This window comes from Rhipicephalus sanguineus, chromosome 1, assembly GCF_013339695.2.
Source record: "Rhipicephalus sanguineus isolate Rsan-2018 chromosome 1, BIME_Rsan_1.4, whole genome shotgun sequence".
Classification (NCBI taxonomy): Eukaryota; Metazoa; Arthropoda; class Arachnida; order Ixodida; family Ixodidae; genus Rhipicephalus; species Rhipicephalus sanguineus.
This window is the reverse complement of record NC_051176.1, coordinates 156775494-156796581: the sequence shown is the minus strand read 5'-3', so window position 1 is coordinate 156796581 and position 21088 is coordinate 156775494. Positions and strand designations below refer to the sequence as shown.

The 21088-nt window shown below is 45.0% G+C and overlaps 1 protein-coding gene across 2 annotated transcripts in view; it reads right to left on the bottom strand.

Annotated features, from left to right (window-relative positions):
• The window catches only part of LOC119400835 (uncharacterized), a 210695-nt gene that overhangs the window by 114002 nt on the left and 75605 nt on the right, over positions 1–21088 (bottom strand). For both annotated transcript variants that reach the window (XM_037667758.2, XM_049417327.1), the window contains exon 2: positions 7963–8013. The gene's annotated coding sequence lies outside the window, so the exon portion shown is untranslated. The remainder of the gene's footprint in view (positions 1–7962; positions 8014–21088) is intronic.

Below are 21088 nucleotides of genomic sequence, written 5' to 3'. Positions count from 1 at the left end.
ACAATAAAAGTATATTAAAAGAAGGAGGCACTGACTTCAGAAACTATATTATGCTGCGAGGTAAATATTAACCGATCGTTGAATTAGCGTTTCCTTTGATGAACAACTTAAGCATGCAAAAGCCACGATTGTCATTTTACTCTTAGACGCTTGTGGCGGTCAGGTAAAATTAAGCTCATGTCTTCCTTTCTCCATGTGAAAGTTAAATAAAAGAAAGGAGAAGGAAATATCTACTCAATAAGGGTTGTGTGGGCGTGTTAGTAGTTGGTCATTTTTTAAACTTCGTTGTAGCGTTGTGTGTCGTCGTACGTGTGTTTCTGGTGTCCATGTCTTTTACCGCGCTACAACGAAGTTTAAGAATATCTACTATTTCGATTATCGCCCAATGTAACAGTGAGGCATATTTCTTGCTTCACTGACTACTTCGCTACTTAGCTGCGTCCTGAACCACCCCGTGAGCTTGGTGAAAAAACACATCCTACGCATAGGAAGCACTGCTGTGAACTGCTAGGTCAAATTTTATAGTCGTGCTGGGCCCTTAGAGTTCACAAGAGGAGCGCGAGGTGGTGACTTTCTAAAGCGTCCTCTCTCTTCATACAAAGGCCCGTCTTCACTCTCGTAGGAGCTGCCGGCGGCGGCTTTATTCCGTCATTTAGCCGATTGCTGCTACTGGCCGTGTTACATAACATAAATTGCTAATTGATGCATGGATGTATTTCACCTAGTAATGCAGAACTATCGATGGTACTATCAATACTATCGATAGCTGAGTCACTATTGCACTATCGATGGTAAGAAATACTATCGATAACGCTATTGATAGTAAATTCGATTGTTCTATCGATAGTATAAAATCAACAGCGTTAACTCATTGCAGAATAAACTTGGTTCCCCGCACCCGTGGAACATAGTCAAGCCGGAGGAGCAGGCTGAAGGGCAAGAAAATTGACATGCTTGTGTTCTTCACCACAGTGCTTTCTGACACATGATCATAAAGTCAAACTGTTCTGCTGTAGCGGAAAGGAAGCCGTTACATGTGGTGGAACTGCGTGACTTCATATTTATATTGAATTTTATGATTTCAATATAAAAGAAATATCGAGAACTAAGTTTGTTATTTGTAAGGTGTAACTGGTTGCTTTGGAATATGAATTTATTGATGGACATATTCCGCCATTTTCACCGCGGAAGTAATTTATTTCTGTCGCCACAAATTGTTCATAAATTGAGCGAAGCTGATAGTAGGCTATCGCAAATATTTTGGCAATATGGCAGCCCAGCAACAGCATCATTATTCACACCACCGTCGATAGTATCGTCACGTGGTTGTGACGGTGAAGAATACTGCCGGAAGACTGTCAAATACGGAGCTCTTTATTTGGTCGAACTTGGGCCCAGAAAACCAAAACTGAAAATGCAAGCAATGCACGCTGCGCACTGACAGCGGCGAAAACAGTCGTAGGCCGTCGAGTAATTTGATCATCGGTGTAACGCGTCGTCTTTTATACGTCAGTCATCGAACCTTCTAGCGTTATCGCTGGTGCTCGCGTAAGCTCTCGAATAAACTTGACTATTCGCGTACGGCGCGTAATCTTAACAGAATGATCTCAAACAATCGTGAAGTTTCGCAAACATTACGGCGGGGTCTTTGTCAAACGTTGCTAACAGTCTTTCTGGGTGAAACCCGAATAGATCAAAACAAAGCAATAAACGCGCGTGGCAGTAATATCGCTAGTAATATTAACGGTGGTATTACCGATTGCACTATCGATAGTTTGTCGATAGTAGCACAATCGATATTTTGCCCATGCTATCGATAGTTTAAGAAAAAAAGTATCGATGATATCGAAAGGAAATTTACCGATAGTTCTGCATCACTAATTTCACCACTACTTATTTAGGCGCATTTCTCGGGATTCACGCTAAGCCCCTAATTAGTTCTACACTCTACACAACAGCTATTACTTCATCACACGTCGGCCCCCACTCTAATATTGCGATATTGGCTTTAACATAAATATAATTTTGCAAATCGTTGTTAATTGTATTTAACGTCACTCTACAATTTGTCTTACATTCTCTGCTTCAAAGCTTAGGCGCCTCGGTGGCTCAGTATACTTACGGTGCTCGGCTGTTGACCAGAGAGACGCGGGTTCGATCCCGGCCGTGGCGGTCGCATTTCGATGAAGGCGAAATGCTAGACGTTCGCGTACTTTGTCAAGTACAGCCAACATAATCTAAGTGTTTTGACAATTGATGACCCATTTAGAATAAAAAAATTCTGAAGAAGTGATCACGTTCATAAATCAGAACCACAATAAGGGGCTCTACGGGTTTTCAATCGACGTCAAAGATCTGTATTACACAATTCCCCAGGCTGAAATAATGTCGGCACTCAGCGACCACATAGATAAGCATAGCATCGTAGCCTCCCACAATGTCGAATTTCTGCAGGCCCTTTCCTTGATTCTTTAGAATTTTATCTTTCTTCCACGTGTGTAGAATGGGAGGGGGAAGTATACACCCAAAAAGGTGGTACATGTATCGGCTCGTGTTCAGCCACGACCCTGAGCGATATGCTTCTGGCCATGCGTGACAAAAGGTTGCAAGGCCATTTAGATAAACTAGATGTGTGTCGCACTTTCAGGTTTGTTGACGATTATTCTGTATTTTTACACTGTGACAACCTCAAATTTGAGCAACGGTTTTAAATGTTCACCCCATCTTTCTTGAGCACCTTGAACCCTTGGTTTTAGCCCATGAAATACCAGTTCATGATACCATTAGGTTTTTGGACCTTCACGCCCTCTCATGTGTGCTGGTCTTACGAGCCCTGAGCTCAAAAGCCCATCCTCTCGTACGCTTCAGCCCATTCTAAAGTTGTTAAAAGAGCCATTATTCATTCTGTTTTTAATAATGCTTTAAATAAGTGTTGCGAACACACCATGAAACGAAGCCTTAAAGGGGCCCTGCAACACTTTTCGAGCATGCTCAAAAAGCGCTGCCGATCGGTAGTCGAGGCTCCCGAGAACACGCGAGCCAAATATTATAGCGATGCGCACGGCCTGGAATTTACAATAAATTCTCAAAGTCAGCTGAAAATCGCTCCCTCTTCTCTCGACAAATGATGTATTAGTCCGCAAAATATGACGCGATTGTCGGCAGTTCCACCATTGGCTGATGTATAATCACGATAACACCCTCATTATTACTTTCGTTGTTGATTTTGAGTTCAATAAGTAGATAATATGTATGTTTATATTCTGTTATAGCGTTAAAAACACCGAACAAACATTAATATTAGCACTTCCGGTCTCACCGACAGCTCGTCTGCTCGTAGTTGCGTGGTTCCGTTTTCTTCGCCATGCGCAGTGCCGAAAACGTGAATATTTCTGTGCTTTTGACCATCGCCGGTTGCCGTTGAGAGTGGCAGCCGTTCGAGTGTTGCCTCGTCAGCTGGGAACTGCATCGTCGGCACGTTCTCACGACCGACCGAGGCAGCCGTGCAGCATGTCTCCGATAACAATGCTGGCGTCCGGTAATGGCGGCGCTTCGGGGTCGTCTGCCAGAGCCGTCTTACGAGGCGGTGTATCGGAGTATGGACCGAAACCGATCTCAGCTGTCTCTCGTTCCAAACGAGCGCGCAGGTTTGCTTCCATAGTTGGCAGAGCGATGAAAACACTACGGCGTTCGAGGTGCACACCCAACATTACCAAACCGACGCGCAGTTTTCAAGCACGCGCGATACACATCGGCTCCGCTCGACGAGAACGACGCAAGCCGACCGGAAGTGGCGGCACAGACCACGTGGTTGCGCCCAGACGTCAGAGAGAAAAAAATGAAGAAAAAATTTCCGCCGGCGCTCTTGGGCGGAGCCTCGCTCGTCTGCGCTCCCTCCCTCGAGTCGCTGCCTAGCTCTCCGCGCGCTCGCGGCGTTGAGTTGAGGGAGAAAGCTGCGGAACGTGATCTCTATAATTTGGTAACACCACTTAGACTTGACGGATTCGAAAAATTTTTGCGGCATATGACTCGTGAAGAGTCATACGTCAATAATGAGACTATTCCAATATAACTAAGAAAGGTGTTGCAGGGCCCCTTTAAGGAACAAATCAGTCGCCTCACGAAAGCTGGCTACCCTACCGAGCTTATGGTCGCTGTTACACAGAAACTCAAACATAACCTTATAACTCGAGATGTCAGCGAGTCAGTCGCACAAATAGAAAGAAAAAAAATTGGGGGACACTTAAGCTTCGCCTGTAAGAGTTGAACGCGATAGCGATATCCTGCCCCTAGTGCGCACTTCGAACACTACGAGTGTTTAAGAGAATGCGCGCACTACGGTGTGTGCCTTATGTAATGGGTAGCGTGCTTTCAACCAGGAGCAATTATGCGCGAGAAACGTTTTCGAAGTTGCGATGCACCCACTACGTGGTCTTACGGGAATACGCGCAGTAATGTGTGTGCCTTTTGTAATAGGTGGCTGTCTTTAAACCACCAAGTCGTTATGATATTGACATGGTGTGACGCCCGATGACAATGTACGCTTGTACCCGCAATATTACTGCGCTATTACATCTCGTACTGTGACACCTGTATACAGGACGCGTATTTTTTGGGAAGCATGAAAGTTACTTTCAGTGCAGCTCCAAGCGGAGGAGTGGGTGTGTGGTAGAACACCTGCTTGCCACGCAGACGGCCTCGGTTCGATTCTCACTCGGAGACAGCATTTTTATTATTTTATTTGCAGCTTTTTCGATTTTTCGATCACGGACAAGATGATGATTTTTCGCTCACAACCAACGGCGCCGACACCGACGCCGACGGCGGAATTTCTGCGATACGAGCTCCTTAACGCTGTCGCGTTAAAAGTTGTTGCCATGCCCTACCTTCAACAGGTTTCGCACAACCTCAGAAGAATTTGAAAACCTGCGGGTGTGGAAGTCGTCTTCTCGGCACCCAAAAAATTGTCTAGCATGTGCAAAAAGGTCCATTGTAGGAATGGTGAATCACGTGGAGATTCAGTTAGGCATGTCAAGCAGTTTGTCGAGTGTAAGAAAGGTGTCATTTATTTCCTGCCGTTGTCGTGTGAAAAACAGTACGTGGGACAAACCGAACGATGTTTAAACCAAAGACTAAAAGAGCACCACGACAATGTCGCACGCGCAGCCACTTGTGGCCATGTGGCCAAACACTGCAGAGATTGCCGATCTGAAGAGAATGACAGTGAACCTTGTGAACCAATGTACAAAGATTTCAATGTAATAGGCAAACATCGTGAAGTTCTAACAAGGGAAATACAGGAAGCACATGTGATAGCAAGGTTGCGGGATAGGTGTATAAGCGCACCCTCAGTAGCACTGCCACCAAAAGAAATCGAGTACCTTGACAATGAAATTTGACGCATATCTGTTTTCTGCCGGCACTAATGTTCCGTCCGCATGTCTTGTGCGTTTCTACTGGCCACCAGTGGTATAAAGAGCTCGCTGGTTTCAATAAAATATCACTTGTCAGTCAGCGCTCCGTGTGTCTTGTGTGCCTTCTCTGTGGTGTCGCCTCGCGTTGTAAATATGGAGGCCCCTTTAAGCCTGTCTAGAGAAGTTGGTAGCCTATGTAGCATACATACATACATACATACATACATACATACATACATACATACATACATACATACATACATACATACATACATACATACATACATACATACATACATACATACATACATACATACATACATACATACATACTAAAAAGTTTACATCGACATTATGAAAACTTACTACAAAACGATGAATTCTACGCGTGCCACTATCCTTCTGATGCAAATGCTTCCACATGAAAGCCCTCTGTCGCTCACTGCGAGATAGCTGAAGGCAAGCAATCTGTCATTCTTAAGCGTGCAAATTAAAGCAGCGCAACTGAAATGCTGAGAGTACTGAGTTGGATAGTTCTAGCGTAATGACGGCACATTCGATAATAAAAAAGGGGAGGTAGTAAAAAAAGAACAGCTTGCAGAGACTTGGAAAAATTTGGCGCCTGCTGGCCCCTGCTTTCAAATAATATAGCCCTGCCACGGTGGTCTAGTGGTTATGGCGCTCGACTGCTGACCCGAAGGTCGCGGGATCGAATCCCGGCCGCGGCGGCTGCATTTTCGATGGAGGCGAAAATGTTTGAGGCCCGTGTACTTGGATTTAGGTGCACGTTAAAGAACCCCAGGTGGTCGAAATTTCCGGAGCCCTCCACTACGGCGTCTCTCATAATCATATCGTGGTTTTGGGACGTTAAACCTCAGATATTATTATTTCAAATAATATAAATAAAACGAATAGCAGCATACAGCAAGATGGCAAGTTGGGCCCGTCGGTTGACGTTCATGTTTGAAAATTTGGTTGAAGCGCACCGAAAAACACAGACTAGAAGGTCTAGACGATTAGGGGTAAGCGCTGTCCTGTCTGCTTCTGCTATTCTGTGTTCTTCGGTGCGCTTCAACCAAATTTTCAAAAATGAGCAGCATACAGAAAGAGAATTTTTCAAAACAAAAAGAAATAGCAGCATTTTCTCATTAAGAGAACGCGGTGATCACGTGCGCTCGCGTTTCTTTCAGGTTGCAGAGAATGGAACGCTCTGCGGAAGTCGCGAAAAACGCTGCTGTTACATTTCATTCCCTACACGTGTTTACTGTTAAAGGCAAACAACAGTAACGAAAAGCTAGAGAGGGAGTAGTTTCCTTGCGGTGTTAACTCTTCGAACCATTCTTTGATTATAGGAGAAAATGGCGCTCGAAAAGGTACATGCGGGTCTATGCTTTGCTTTACAACCGACAGAAAATGAGAGCCTTGATCAACTCTGCTTCTACACACGATTATATTCGGTCGCACGTTTACAGCGTGTTTGTGCTTTCGCCAACTAATCAAGAACCGGTGTTTTGCAGCTGATTACGGTGGGCTGTGATAACCATAACGGTAAGTTTCGGCCCCTATAGTTGACATAATGAATGATTAATACGAGGATATTGCTGAAATTCTTGAAGTATTCTTTTTCTATTACTCTACCGCGTCAGTATAACCGTACTTTAACGAAAATAACGTCACCAAATCGTGTGTATGCGTCGACGCATCGCAAAACATTCCTTTTTCGCGTACAAATAGCTTCTCATTTGCAGGCCTTGAGTTTTAATGTATGCCCGTCATCAACACAGACGCGCCAGTTCTTACGAACTACTCAGGCATACGTAATGTTTCATGAACAAGAGACCAGTTTTTACAGGCAGTCATCATACATTTCCTCACATCAGCTTGCGCGAATAGTATGGCTAAAATAAGCGCTCATAATAAACAATTTGGTCTGCTCCTGTACTGCACTATTTCTAGAAACTTTTTATCTGCCTTCACTGCGACACCCATTTTTCCTGCCACACAAGCCCACACACTTCTTTTCACTTTGGCAGGCTTATTTTTCTTGTCTCCACGTATACTCTCCTAGCGCGAAGCTCGAATGTCTTCTCTTTCAAAGCGTGTGATGGACCCACGAGTTTCAAGTAGCCCGTTTTGTTTTTATTTCGTACCCTGGTGAGTTTATTCTAAAGCACACGTGCGCGCCACAAACAAAACTGCCTTCAAGAGCCGGCGAGCGGCCCCAGCAAACCTTCAGCTGCGTCGTTGAGCATCGAAGAAGATTGTGAGGAAGAACAACCGGTCCGTTTCAGCGCCCCGCGGCCGACATGGTGCTCGGCAGGCGCACGGCGGAATTTAATTACGGCCGTAACTCGAGCTCCCCGATGGGGGATGGACGGGAAAGGGAGAAGAGAGGGGGGGGGGGGGGGGTATTGCCGGCGCCGCAACGCACGGCGCCAGAACGCGGCGTGATGTGGCCCATTATGGCGCGGTGCGTGCGCTGTGGCTTGCACTCGGGGCGACACTTCGATTGCTAACTCGACGCGGTAGCCGTAATTGCAATACTCACCTCTCGCGCGCACGGTGTACGGAACGGCGTTCGTGCTCGGACTGACCCCGTCTGAAAAAAAGAAAAAAAAAGGAGAGAGATAGAAACATCTCAATTAGCGAGGTAGTAGGCTCTGCGAAGAATGATTTTCCATGCGTAGTCGTGGCATCGAGGAGATCGAATGTTTGATAGATGTATAAATTTGATGGGACTAAAGAACACTATTAAAGGTCAGAGGTTTTGAGAATGTCCGTTTCGGTCGTTTCTCATGGGGTGCTGTATGACCTTCAATAGATTTCGGGTTCGAATTTTGCTACTCTCTTAAGAATTATACGCGCAGATAAAAAAAATTAGTCCGCGTGAGTGGTTTCTCTCTCAATCGCATGCCTTCCACTGTGATGTGAGAGAGAGAGAAACGAAGGGGAAAGACAAGGAGGTTAACCAAGCTTTGGCTCGGTTGGCTAACCTGCGCGTGGGTTGGGGGAAAGGGGCAATAACAGATAAGACAGAGAAGAAAGTACAAGAGTAAAAAAAAGAAGAAGAAATGGACAGTTAGTGTGAACACACACGAACTCGCGCTCGTAAAGTTCGCAAACGCTCGTGAAGTCCGGTCGTCTTCAAGTAGCACCATAGGGCTTTCGTGGCCTGGTGCATGCACGAAACCGTGGGTCAAGGTCCCAAGATCTTGCTTTTGATAGTGGTCTTGCCTAAAGGCGATTCGAGCGTTTTCAAAGGCCCATACGCACTACATATTTTCGTTAAATCAGACAATCCGTTTGAAGTCGAGGCTTTGACGGAAACCCGTCTGGTCGGGAACTAACATGATAGAATAAAAGCAGGACACTGACCATGAAATAAAATGCTGAAAACGACATTTCGGCTCCCCTGACGGGAGCCTTGTTCACAATGAAAGCGACGACGAGTGAAGCGATGCTTATGAGGGCTTTAAAATATGACGTTTGCAGCGGCTGTAGATAAGAGGGAGGGTTCCATCATTTCGGTTCAAAGGATGATCCGTCGTTTGAATCACGATGGATTCTAAATGGTGTCTTGCAGACAGTTTTTTCTCCTTTTCCAAGATCGTGGCGTTATCGAAATCAATGTGGTGGCTCAAGTTTTCAGCGTGCTCGGCCAAGGCATTCGAAGAAACTTTTTTCTTGTTGACGTCATTGACATGCTGTTTGATCCGCTGTTCAAAATTTCCTGTCTCGCCGATATATACACTGTCACAGTCTTTACATGGGATCCGATAAACTACGCCAGGAAACTTTTCTTTTTGAAGCTTGTCTTTCACATTCACCAGCCGATGACGCAATTTCTGTGTAGGAACATGGGCTATTGGACGTCGTAATGGCGTAGAACGCGGGCGAGACCCTCGCTCACACCAGGCACGTACGGTATAGCGGCGCGTTTTTTTTTGGCAACACACGGTCAGGTCTTGGCGGCTGAGACAGCTGGCGTTCCACCGAGTTCAGCATAGATTTAGGGTAGCCACATGCCGAGAGATCTCGGTGCACTTGCTGTAGGTCAGCAGCCCTGCTACTCGGCGTTGTGCAGATGCGATTGGTTCTGGCGACAAGTGAGGCCACCACCGATCTCTTCTGGTTTGTCGGGTGCACCGAGTCATAATGCTGGTACCTGCCGGTGTGCGTGCTCTTTCTGTACACAGAAAACGTCAGACGGCGCTGGTCACGTTTCACAAGGACGTCCAGGAAGGGCAGTTCGCCATCTCTTTCTACCTCGGCCGTGAACTGAATAGAGGCTTCCATGCTATTTAAGTGGGACAGGAATAAGGGATTTTTTCTCGCTGAATTATGCAAAACACGTCGTCTACGTAACGAAGGAACACCTTGGGCGGCGTGTTGAAAGAGGCGAGTACACGAATTTCAAGCCATTCCATCGTTAAATTTGAAGCTGTAACCGAGACGGATGCCCCCATCGGTGTACCGTGCACTTGCTTGTAGAAGGCGCCTTCAAACACGAAGTAAGTGTTCTCCAGGCAAAACAGAAAAAGCCTTTTCAAGTCAGGGACGTCAATGGGCGTTCTTTCAGACAGTGTAGGGTCATCTTCAAGGGCGGCGGCACATGTTTCCGTGGCGAGTCGAATAGGAACGCTTGTGACAAGTGACACGACGTCGAACGAGACGAGGGCGTCCTGATCATCGGGAGCATAATGACGAACCTTGTCAATGAAGTCTTCGGAATGGCGAACGTGAGTGGCACTTCTGCCAACTAGGGGGGTGAGAACCTTATGAAGGTAAGTGGAAAGCTTCTGAAGAGGAGAGCGAGTAAAGTCGACGATTGGTCGCATCGGGACGTTCGCCTTGTGGATTTTTGGCAGACCATAGAGCGCTGGCGCAGAACCATTTGTGTACAGAAGGGAGAAATACAGCCCCTTGTGCTTAGGATCAATAACGCGAAAAACGTCAGAAAGAAGCCTTTGCAGCTCGCGTTGTACCTTGGCCGTGGGGTCCTTCTTCAGACGGCAGTACGTCGCCTCGTCCGCAAGCAAAGACAACATCTTGTTGCGGTAGTCACTCGTGTTGAGAAGAACCGTCGCGTTGCCCTTGTCTGCCAGAAGGATGACAAGGTTTCCGTTGGAGCGAAGGTCTTTTATTGCTTACTTTTCTTCTCTTGTAAGCGGGGAGACGTTTTGGTTCGGGCGCAACCGTGAAAGAAGGCCTATAGCGCGGGTTCGTGCCTCATCCCGTCTGACGGGTTCGATTTGGTTGATTGCATTTTCAACAGCGCAAACCAATCTTCTTGCGTCTTTTTGTGATCCAACGTTGAAGTTCAAGCCCAGGCTCAGGACAGCAAGTTCGGCAGAGTTTGGCTGGTACGACGACAGGTTATGCACGGTGGACGCGGAAACGTTTCTGCGCTTCGCCTCAAACGGCTGCGACAGCCTAGCCAGTTTGTTTTCGTGCGTCTCGTTCGTGCGACGAGACTGAAGTCTAGCCTTGAAATTAGCATGCAATTGAATGCTTGCGAACTCGTCCGGGACCCGATGCTCCAGGCGACGGCGGGCGTCAACAAGAAAAAAAGTTTCTTCGAATGCCTTGGCCGAGCACGCTGAAAACTTGAGCCACCACATTGATTTCGATAACGCCACGATCTTGGAAAATGAGAAAAAACTGTCTGCAAGACACCATTTAGAATCCATCGTGATTAAAACGACGGATCATACTTTGAACCGAAATGACGGAACGCTCCCTCTTAGCTACAGCCGCTGCTTACGTCATATTTTAAAGCCCTCATAAGCATCGCTTCACTCGTCGTCGCTTTCATTGTGAACAAGGCTCCCGTCAGGGGAGCCGAAACGTCGTTTTCCGCATTTTATTTCATGGTCGGTGTCCTGCTTTTATTCTATCATGTTACTTCCCGACCAGACGGGTTTCCGTCAAAGCCTCGACTTCATTAACCTACGCCGGGCGTACGGCCAACCTGTGATCACCGAGATTCGCCAGTACATTTCATTGACAAGTAGAGTACCTCCGTTCAAAGATCACCTTAGTTTCAACCGCACCTGCAAGTCCCGAGGACTAATTCCCCGTTCTTTACGTTTAAACAGGCCTGTCCGCTCAAGTTTTGGTTTTAGTGTGGTTGCAAAGGCCGAGAAGCTCCTACTGCAAGCCAGGATCCTGGAATGCAGGCAGACCGTAAGGAACCTGGAGAACGAAGTTTTCTTCGCCCGCCGCCGCCTGGAGCATCGGGTCACGGACGAGTTCGCAAGCATTCAATTGCATGCTAATTTCAAGGCTAGACTTCAGTCTCGTCGCACGAACGAGACGCACGAAAACAAACTGGCTAGGCTGTCGCAGCCGTTTGAGGCGAAGCGCAGAAACGTTTCCGCGTCCACCGTGCATAACCTGTCGTCGTACCAGCCAAACTCTGCCGAACTCGCTGTCCTGAGCCTGGGCTTGAACTTCAACGTTGGACCACAAAAAGATGCAAGATGGTTTGCGCTGTTGCAAATGCAATCAACCAAATCGAACCCGTCAGACGGGATGAGGCACGAACCCGCGCTATAGGCCTTCTTTCACGGTTGCGCCCGAACGAAAACGTCTCCCCGCTTTCAAGAGAAGAAAAGTAAGCAATCAAAGACCTTCGCTCCAACGGAAACCTTGTCATCCTTCCGGCAGACAAGGGCAACGCGACGGTTCTTCTCAACACGGGTGACTACCGCAACAAGATGTCTTTGCTTGCGGACGAGGCGACGTACTGCCGTCTGAAGAAGGACCCCACGGCCAAGGTACAACGCGAGCTGCAAAGGCTTTTTTCTGACGTTTTTCGCGTTATTGATCCTATGCACAAGGGGCTGTATTTCTCCCTTCTGTGCACAAATGGTTCTGCGCCAGCGCTCTATGGTCTGCCAAAAATCCACAAGGCGAACGTCCCGATGCGACCAATCGTCGACATTACTCGCTCTCCTCTTCAGAAACTTTCCACTTACCTTCATAAGGTTCTCACCCCTCTAGTTGGCAGAAGTGCCACTCACGTTCGCCATTCCGAAGACTTCATTGTCAAGGTTCGTCATTATGCTCCCGATGATCAGGACGCCCTCGTCTCGTTCGACGTCGTGTCACTTTTCACAAGCGTTCCTATTCGACTCGCCACGGAAACATGTGCCGCCGCCCTTGAAGATGACCCTACACTGCCTGAAAGGACGCCCATTTACGTCCCTGACTTGAAAAGGCTCCTTCTGTTTTGCCTAGAGAACACTTACTTCGTGTTTGAAGGCGCCTTCTACCAGCAAGTGCACGGTACACCGATGGGGGCATCTGTCTCGGTAACAGCTTCAAATTTAACGATGGAATGGCTTGAAATTCGTGCACTCGCCTCTTTCAGCACGCCGCCCAAGGTGTTCCTTCGTTACGTAGATGATGTGTTTTGCATAATTCAGCGAGAAAAAATTCCCTCATTCCTGTCCCGCTTAAATAGCATGGAAGCCTCTATTCAGTTCACGGCCGAGGTAGAAAGAGACGGCGAACTGCCCTTCCTGGACGTCCTTGTGAAACGTGACCAGCGCCGTCTGACGTTTTCTGTGTACAGAAAGAGCACGCACACCGGCAGGTACCTGCATTATGACTCGGTGCACCCGACAAACCAGAAGAGATCGGTGGTGGCCTCACTTGTCGCCAGAACCAACCGCATCTGCACAACGCCGAGTAGCAGGGCTGCTGACCTACAGCAAGTGCAACGAGATCTCTCGGCATGTGGCTACCCTAAATCTATGCTCTACTCGGTGGAACGCCAGCTGTCTCAGCCGCCAAGACCTGACCGTGTGTTGCCAAAAAAACGCGCCGCTATACCGTACGTGCCTGGTGCGAGCGAGGGTCTCGCCCGCGTTCTACGCCATTACGACGTCCAAGTAGCCCATGTTCCTACACACAAAATTGCGTCATCGGCTGGTGAATGTGAAAGACAAGCTTCAAAAAGAAAAGTTTCCTGGCGTAGTTTATCGGATCCCATGTAAAGACTGTGACAGTGTATATATCGGCGAGACAGGAAATTTTGAACAGCGGATCAAACAGCATGTCAATGACGTCAACAAGAAAAAAGTTTCTTCGTATGCCTTGGCCGAGCACGCTGAAAATTTGAGCCACCACATTGATTTCGATAACGCCACGATCTTGGAAAAGGAGAAAAAACTGCCTGCAAGACACCATTTAGAATCCATCGTGATTCAAACGACGGATCATACTTTGAACCGAAATGACGGAACGCTCCCTGTAATCTACAGCCGCTGCTTACGTCATATTTTAAAGCCCTCATAAGCATCGCTTCACTCGTCGTCGCTTTCATTGTGAACAAGGCTCCCGTCAGGGGAGCCGAAACGTCGTTTTCCGCGTTTTATTTCATGGTCGGTGTCCTGCTTTTATTCTATCAGAAAATCCGTTTCATCGAAAAGCTCAACGCAGACCTGTATATCTTTATTGCCATCTCTTACGAATGAGTGACCATTTGCGATGCATCACTCCCGCTGCTATACTCGGTTATCAGCGAGCTGAGAGGACCACGATAGGTCAATAAGACATGGTGCGCATTCCTGCGCCCCCAAACCACTGCGTTACGTAGTAGTATAAGCAGTAGTAGCAGTAGAAACATTTACTTTGGGGTACTGGGGCAAATGTGGGAGGGTCCCTATAGTCCAGGGCACCACTGGCTTGTGCGGCTCGCTGGGCTTGGTCGAGGAGCGCAACTTGGCACTCCTGAGTCCCGATGCTTGCTTGCTTACCAGCTGCAGGCCTCCCATTTGGACCTTGTACAGACCACCACGGCGGCGTCATCGACAAGGTTTCGCTCGGAGTTACCGTATAATCGCTATCACTGCAAATGCATAACTCTCCGCACGCTTAGTTATGCGTCAGATAGCTTTCACAGTCTGCCACAAAAGACGTCAACATTCACGAGGAAGCCTGGTGCAGCACGCTCTTAGCCGAGCTCTGGCTCGCGCGCGGGATATAATGACTTCTTCTTAATAAGACTGAGCTAATCGGCTGGGCTCGTGCTGTCATTGTAGCAAAGTATACGCGCCATCGAATAACCTTGTGCGAAATACTTGTTTGAACGATGACATTGACATGTTCACGTTAACGACGAAGATAACGGAAAACAAAATAAAATTGCTTAAATGCACATTCCGCACGAGTTTCTCTCTAACAATTCAATTTTCGCTGACGTGTTGTATTCTCTGTAAATTTTCTTGGTAGCCTAATGTATGCAACCCGCAGTGTAACCAGTGAAACAGAACGTAGGGAACCCCGTGGATAATACGAGTTCCGTAATTTACTCTGTACGAAAAAGAAAAAAAGACTGAGTTTTTAAAGAGCGCTAGTGCGACAATACGTTTGCAGCTTAAACGACAGAAATGTGGGATACACATCCAGGCAGAAAATAAATAAATAATTATATAAACAAAAATTTATTTATTTATTTATTTATTTATTTATTTATTTATTTATTTATTTATTTATTTATTTATTTAACGTGCCCAGAGACAACCGTAAGGTCTTCGTGCTGGCGCACAGTTAAAGAAAGTTGCTAAGAATAAACAATAAACAAACGAAAACAGCAAAAATGTTAAAAAGAAAAGTCAGGACGAGGGAGAAATACAATAACAGAACACGAAAAATATAGAACATTCATAAACAATACCGCGTACAACAACGCGCAAACTAGGCTGAAAGACAAAGAAGAAAAGGATATGTACAGTGTGCGACGTTATGGTAAAACGGCACACAGCTCGAAGGATAACAATGGCTGCGAGCTATGAAAAACATCGAGATCACGAAAGTAAGAATTATAAGGACTTTCTAGCTTGTGAACGGTTAAATGTTGGCAGAGGCAGGCGGCTGCATGAAACGGTCTATGTTCCCTGGTTGTCTTACGAGGAATTCGAAAATTAATACAACTGAACAGTTAGGGCCGGATATGATACCGTGAACAAGCTTGAAAAGAAAGCTGAGATCAGCGCGATGTTGTCGGTAGTGAAGTGATGGTAATAATAATCCAGCAATGTTAGAACGAGATCCAGGGCCATTTCTAGCGAAGCTAGAAATGACTCTGAATCGCGTTATGTGTATATGCTTAGGCAATCATTTCTGGACTCGCTCAGTGGTGTTCCTGCTGGAATTAGAAATGCCTTTCTGGATCACAGACGCATATTTAGGCTAGGGAAGTCATATTGCGGGGTACAGTTCATGGAAGGGTATAAGAAATAATAACAATAATAATAATCAATCAATCAATCAATCAATCAACCAATCAATCAATCATTTATTTAACGTGCCCAGGAACAACCGTGAGGTCTTTGTGCAGGCGCACGCACAAATAAAATCAATAAAAATAAACAATACAATACAGACAGTCTTCAGAAATAAAAAGAGCAAAAACACGTAGACAAAGAGAAATGAACACTAAAGGGGAGGAGTAAAATAAGACAATATGAGAAATATTGAAGGGGAATAAAAAATTAGATTGCACATATACAACTATGCGGAAAGACGGAGAAGGGAAGACTTTGTACACTGTGCCATACTATGTCAAAACAGTGCAAAGCTCGGATAAAAACAGTGATTGTGGACTATGAAAAACGTCAAGATCAAGAAAATTAATATTATAAAGACTTTGTATTCTGTGAACGGTAGAGTGTTGGAAGAAGCAGGCGGGTACATGAAACGGTCTGTTCTCTCTGGTTAACTTACGCGGAATTCGAAAATTAACACAATTGAGAAGTACAGGGCAGGATATGAAACCGTGGACTAGCTTGTAGAGAAATAAGAGATCAGAACGATTTCGTCGGCAGTGAAGTGATGGCAGTGATAATGACTCAGCAGTATTTGAACGAGATCCAGAGTCATTTTTAGCAAAGCGATGGTTATATATGCTGAGGAATTTTTTCTGGACTCGTTCAATGGTGTTACCGCTGGATTGAGCAATGCCGTTCCATATCACGGACGCATACTCAAGTTGCGGAAGACATATTGCCGTGTACAATTTGTGTAGGGCCATGGGAGACCTGAATTCTCGAGATATTCTACAAACACATCCGAGAGAACGAAGGCCCCGCATAGCAGCACGCTTAACGTGAGAAGAAAAGTTTAACGCGCTGTCAACAACAACACCAAGATCACTGATTTCATAAACCTTGCATAACGGCACAGAATTGACAAAGTATTGAAATGACACGCTAGATGTTTTGCGAGTGATAGACATGAATTTTGTCTTTGCGGTATTTAGAGAAAGGTTATTGCCGTTGCACCATTCGGAAAAAGAACACAAATCAATAATAATAATAATAATAATAATAATAATAATAATAATAATAATAATAATAATAATAATAATAATAATAATAATAATAATAATAATAAATAATAATACACGGCTGATCCCTCTGTCATAGCAATCGGTATAACACGAAAGTAAAACCTGTCTTCACAGACATAGTTGAGCGTTTGTTGTGCATTGTTTCACCCCGAGGGCGAAGGAATGAATGCTATAGCAACAAGTTGGGATGTCATGCGAAGAACGGCAAGCAGCTCGAAACTTGCAACGCGCTGCTCTAAGCAGAAAGGACTCACGGAACGAACGTACACAGGATGAGCGCGAACTAACAACTGTCACAGCTTGACAGTTAAAGCGCGCTGGTCAAATACAAAGGAGGACGCACGAAACGAACGCACAAGTATACACAGGATGAGCGCGAACTGTCACTGTTGTAACTTATTTGTTTCTGAGCAGCACGCTTCTTTCGCAAAAGCGGCCGCTGCAGTGAGCGAAGTGACCTTCGTGCTCTCTGTAACTTCAACGCAAACTTGCGGTGAGAGCGCAAGACGTACAAGATAAGCGCGCGCGCACGAGCAACCACGCCCTGTTGAGGCGCACGCTCATCTCAACGCGTGGGGCGACGACCTTTAAAGCGCAACTTTCGAGCCCTTCGCGCCATCTCGCTAGTGATAACGAAAACACGCTGATGCACACCGATGTCTGAGTACCGCCACCGGCAAATCGTGTATATAAATAGCCCGCCGTTACTATGACGAAGAACGTGCCATCTGTGGCGCAGTCATTTCGGGCTGCGCGCTGGGGATCGAGGGGTCGTAAGTTCGACTGCCGGTGACGGAACTTTTTCTTCTAGTTTTTTCATTGCCATATGTTAGTCTTTATATTTTACAACGTCATATCCGTGACGGAAATGCGTCAGTGGAGCCGTGGTGGACCCCGGCATAAAACACTTTTGTGTTAATAATAATAATAATAATAATAATAATAATAATAATAATAATAATAATAATAATAATAATAATAATTTATTACGCACTTCTAGAAACGGTAGACAGAAACGGACCTGTCTATGTCTACGAATATTTGTGTGACTAGGCCCGGCAGAGAAGGCTACAGCGATGTGGTTGCATGGTCACAAAACAACCTTCTTTTTTTCCAATGAACAGAAGAATCATTGGTACAAACGCTTGTTCACAGGCAGTGAGTAAAAAACAGAAAAAAGAAAAAGAGCACATATTACCTAGAAGTAGCCCATAACCAATGAAATTTCACAAAACAGAGGACAACCTCTTCAACTCTTTTATTAAAGGGTCAAAAAAAAACTCTCGAGGTAATTCATAAAACATTTTAGGAATATATACGCTCCTTCTTGCTTCGCCATATCTGGCAGAAGAACACGGTACATAGAAAGGCCATTTTTTTCCTCTCAGCAACCGACGAGCAACATGTGGCACTGAAATTATCACTCCATTTGTCTCGCAGGATAACAGTTCTAGTAAACAAATCATGCAAAATCCCAATCAATCAATCAATCAATCAATCAATCAATCAATCAATCAATCAATCAATCAATCAATCAATCAATCAATTATTTAACGTGCCCAGGAACAACCGTAATGTCTTTGTGCAGGCGCACGCAAAAATAAAACAATAAAAATAAGCAATACAATACGGACAGTCTTCAGAAATAAAAAGAGCAAAAACGCGTAAAGACCTAGAAGGGAAGACTTCGTACATTGTTCCACATTATGTCAAGACAGTGAATAGCTCGCATAAAAACAATGACTGCGGACTAAGATAATAATAATAATAATAATAATAATAATAATAATAATAATAATAATAATAATAATAATAATAATAATAATAATAATAATAATAATAATAATAATAATCAATCAATCAATCATTTATTTAACGTGCCCAGGAACAACCGTAAGGTCTTTGTGCAGGCGCACGCAAAAAAAAACAATAAAAATAAACTATACAATACAGACAGTCTTCAGAAATAAAAAGAGCAAATACACGTAGACAAAGAGAAATGAACACAAAAGGGGAGGAGTAAAATAAGACAACACGAGAAATATTGAAGGGGAATGAAAAATTAGATTGCATATATACAACTATGCGGAAAGACGGAGAAGGGAAGACTTTGTACATTGTGCCATACTATGTCAAAACAGTACAAAGCTCGGATAAAAACAATGATTGTGGACTATGAAAATGTCAAGATCAAGAAAATTAACATTATAGAGACTTTGTATTCTGTGAACGGTAGAGTGTTGGAAGAAGCAGGCGGGTACATGAAACGGTCTGTTCTCTCTGGTTAACTTACGCGGAATTCGAAAATTAACACAATTGAGAAGTACAGGGCAGGATATGATACCGTGGACTAGCTTGTAAAGAAACAAGAGATCAGAACGATTTCGTCGGCAGTGAAGTGATGGCAATGATAATAATTCAGCAGTATTTGAACGAGATTTTTTAGCAAAGCGATGGTTATATATGCTAAGGAATTTTTTCTGGACTCGTTCAATGGTGTTACCGCTGGATTGAGCAATGCCATTCCATATCACGGACGCATACTCCAGTTGAGGAAGACATAGCGCGGTGTACAATTTTCGGAAGGGCAAAGGAGAACGGAATTCTCTAGACAATCTGCAAACACAGCCTAGGGTGCGAAGACCCCGCAAAGCAACACGCTTAGCGTGAGCAGAAAAGTTTAACGTGCTATCAACAACAACACCAAGATCACTGATCTCATAAACCTTGCATAAGGACACAGAATTGACAGAGTATTGAAATGACACGCTAGATGTTTTGCGAGTGATAGACATGAATTTTGTCTTCGAGGCATTCAGAGAAAGGTTATTAGCGTTGCACCATTCGGAAAAAGAGCGCAAATCTGACTGCAGCAAGCGACAGTCGTTAACTGAATGAATTTCCTTAAAAATCTTGATGTCATCGGCATACAAGAGGAAAGAAGAATTACGAATGGCAAAAGAAACGTCATTAACGTAAATTAAAAATAGGAGTGGGCCTAATACTGACCCTTGAGGGACCCCACTAGTCACTTTATACAAAGAAGACGTTTGGCCATTTACCGCTACATAACAATATCTATTGAGCAGATAGCTCTGCAGGAGATTCACAACCGACAAGTCAACATCAAATTGCGCAAGTTTAACCATAATCAGTGTGTGGCTGACTACGTCAAAAGCCTTGCTCATGTCACAGTAGAGTACGTCAACCTGTCCTCTCTGAGAAATAGGTGTGGAGATCTGCGTCATGAAACTAGCAAGATTTGTGGTAGTTGAGCGGCCAGCAAGAAAACCATGTTGATTAGGAATCAATGAGCTTTTAACACTAAAAGACAATATTTTGTGAAGAGCCAGCTCGAAGATCTTTGATGTGGCACATAGTAGAGAAATCGGGCGATAATTAGAAACATCTGTTTTAGAGCCCGACTTAAATACTGGGAAAACACGAGCAGTTTTCCACATGCTAGGAAATGTGGAAGTGTCCAGGCAGTTATTAAATATCGTAGTCAGTACTGGGACAAATATACTACTATAAGCTTTTAGTATGGCGGAGGGGATGCCATCTGGGCCACATGATAAGGATGGTTTTAAACACTTAATGCATTCGCAGATAAGATTTTCATCCAGCGACAAAGCACTGGGTGAGCGAACTGCCTTAGGCTGTCTGATATCAGTGCTAGAGTCTGAGGCCTTATAAACGGATGAGAAATGTGCGGCAAAACAGTCAGCGACGGCATGCACTTCTACCCCATTTGAGTCTAGTAGTCTGAAAGACTCTCCGCTTTTGCTGGACCGTTTACGTACATACTTCCAAAACTCAGCTGGCCTGTCAGAAGCGCTTTTTTCTAAGAATTCAATATACGAACTATGATCCCGTTTATATAGGCGTTTAGCGAGAGTTCGAAAAAAGCTGAACTCTTCCTTCCACTCGCTCGATGGAGAACATTTAGATTTCCTGTGTGCGCGATCTTTATGCTTCAGTGCACTGATAAGTTCAGATGAGAACCAGTGGGGATATTTACGTTGTTTATGTGTGTATTGGGGAATAAAATTACGCATGCTGCTCAGTACAAGCTCCGCAAACTGATCAACCTGGTCATCAACATTCGGTTTGTCAGTAACCTGTGACCAGTCAACGGTGGACAAGTGATGATAGAGGCCCGTGTAATCACCTCGCTTGAACGCAAATCTTGGAGATTTGTTTACGTAACTGCTGTAGCTCGTTGTTTCGGCTGATGCAGATAATCTTACGTTAAGTGGTGGGTGGAATTTGTCCGGACGTACAAGAGAGATGTTGGAGCGGGAATAATAATAAT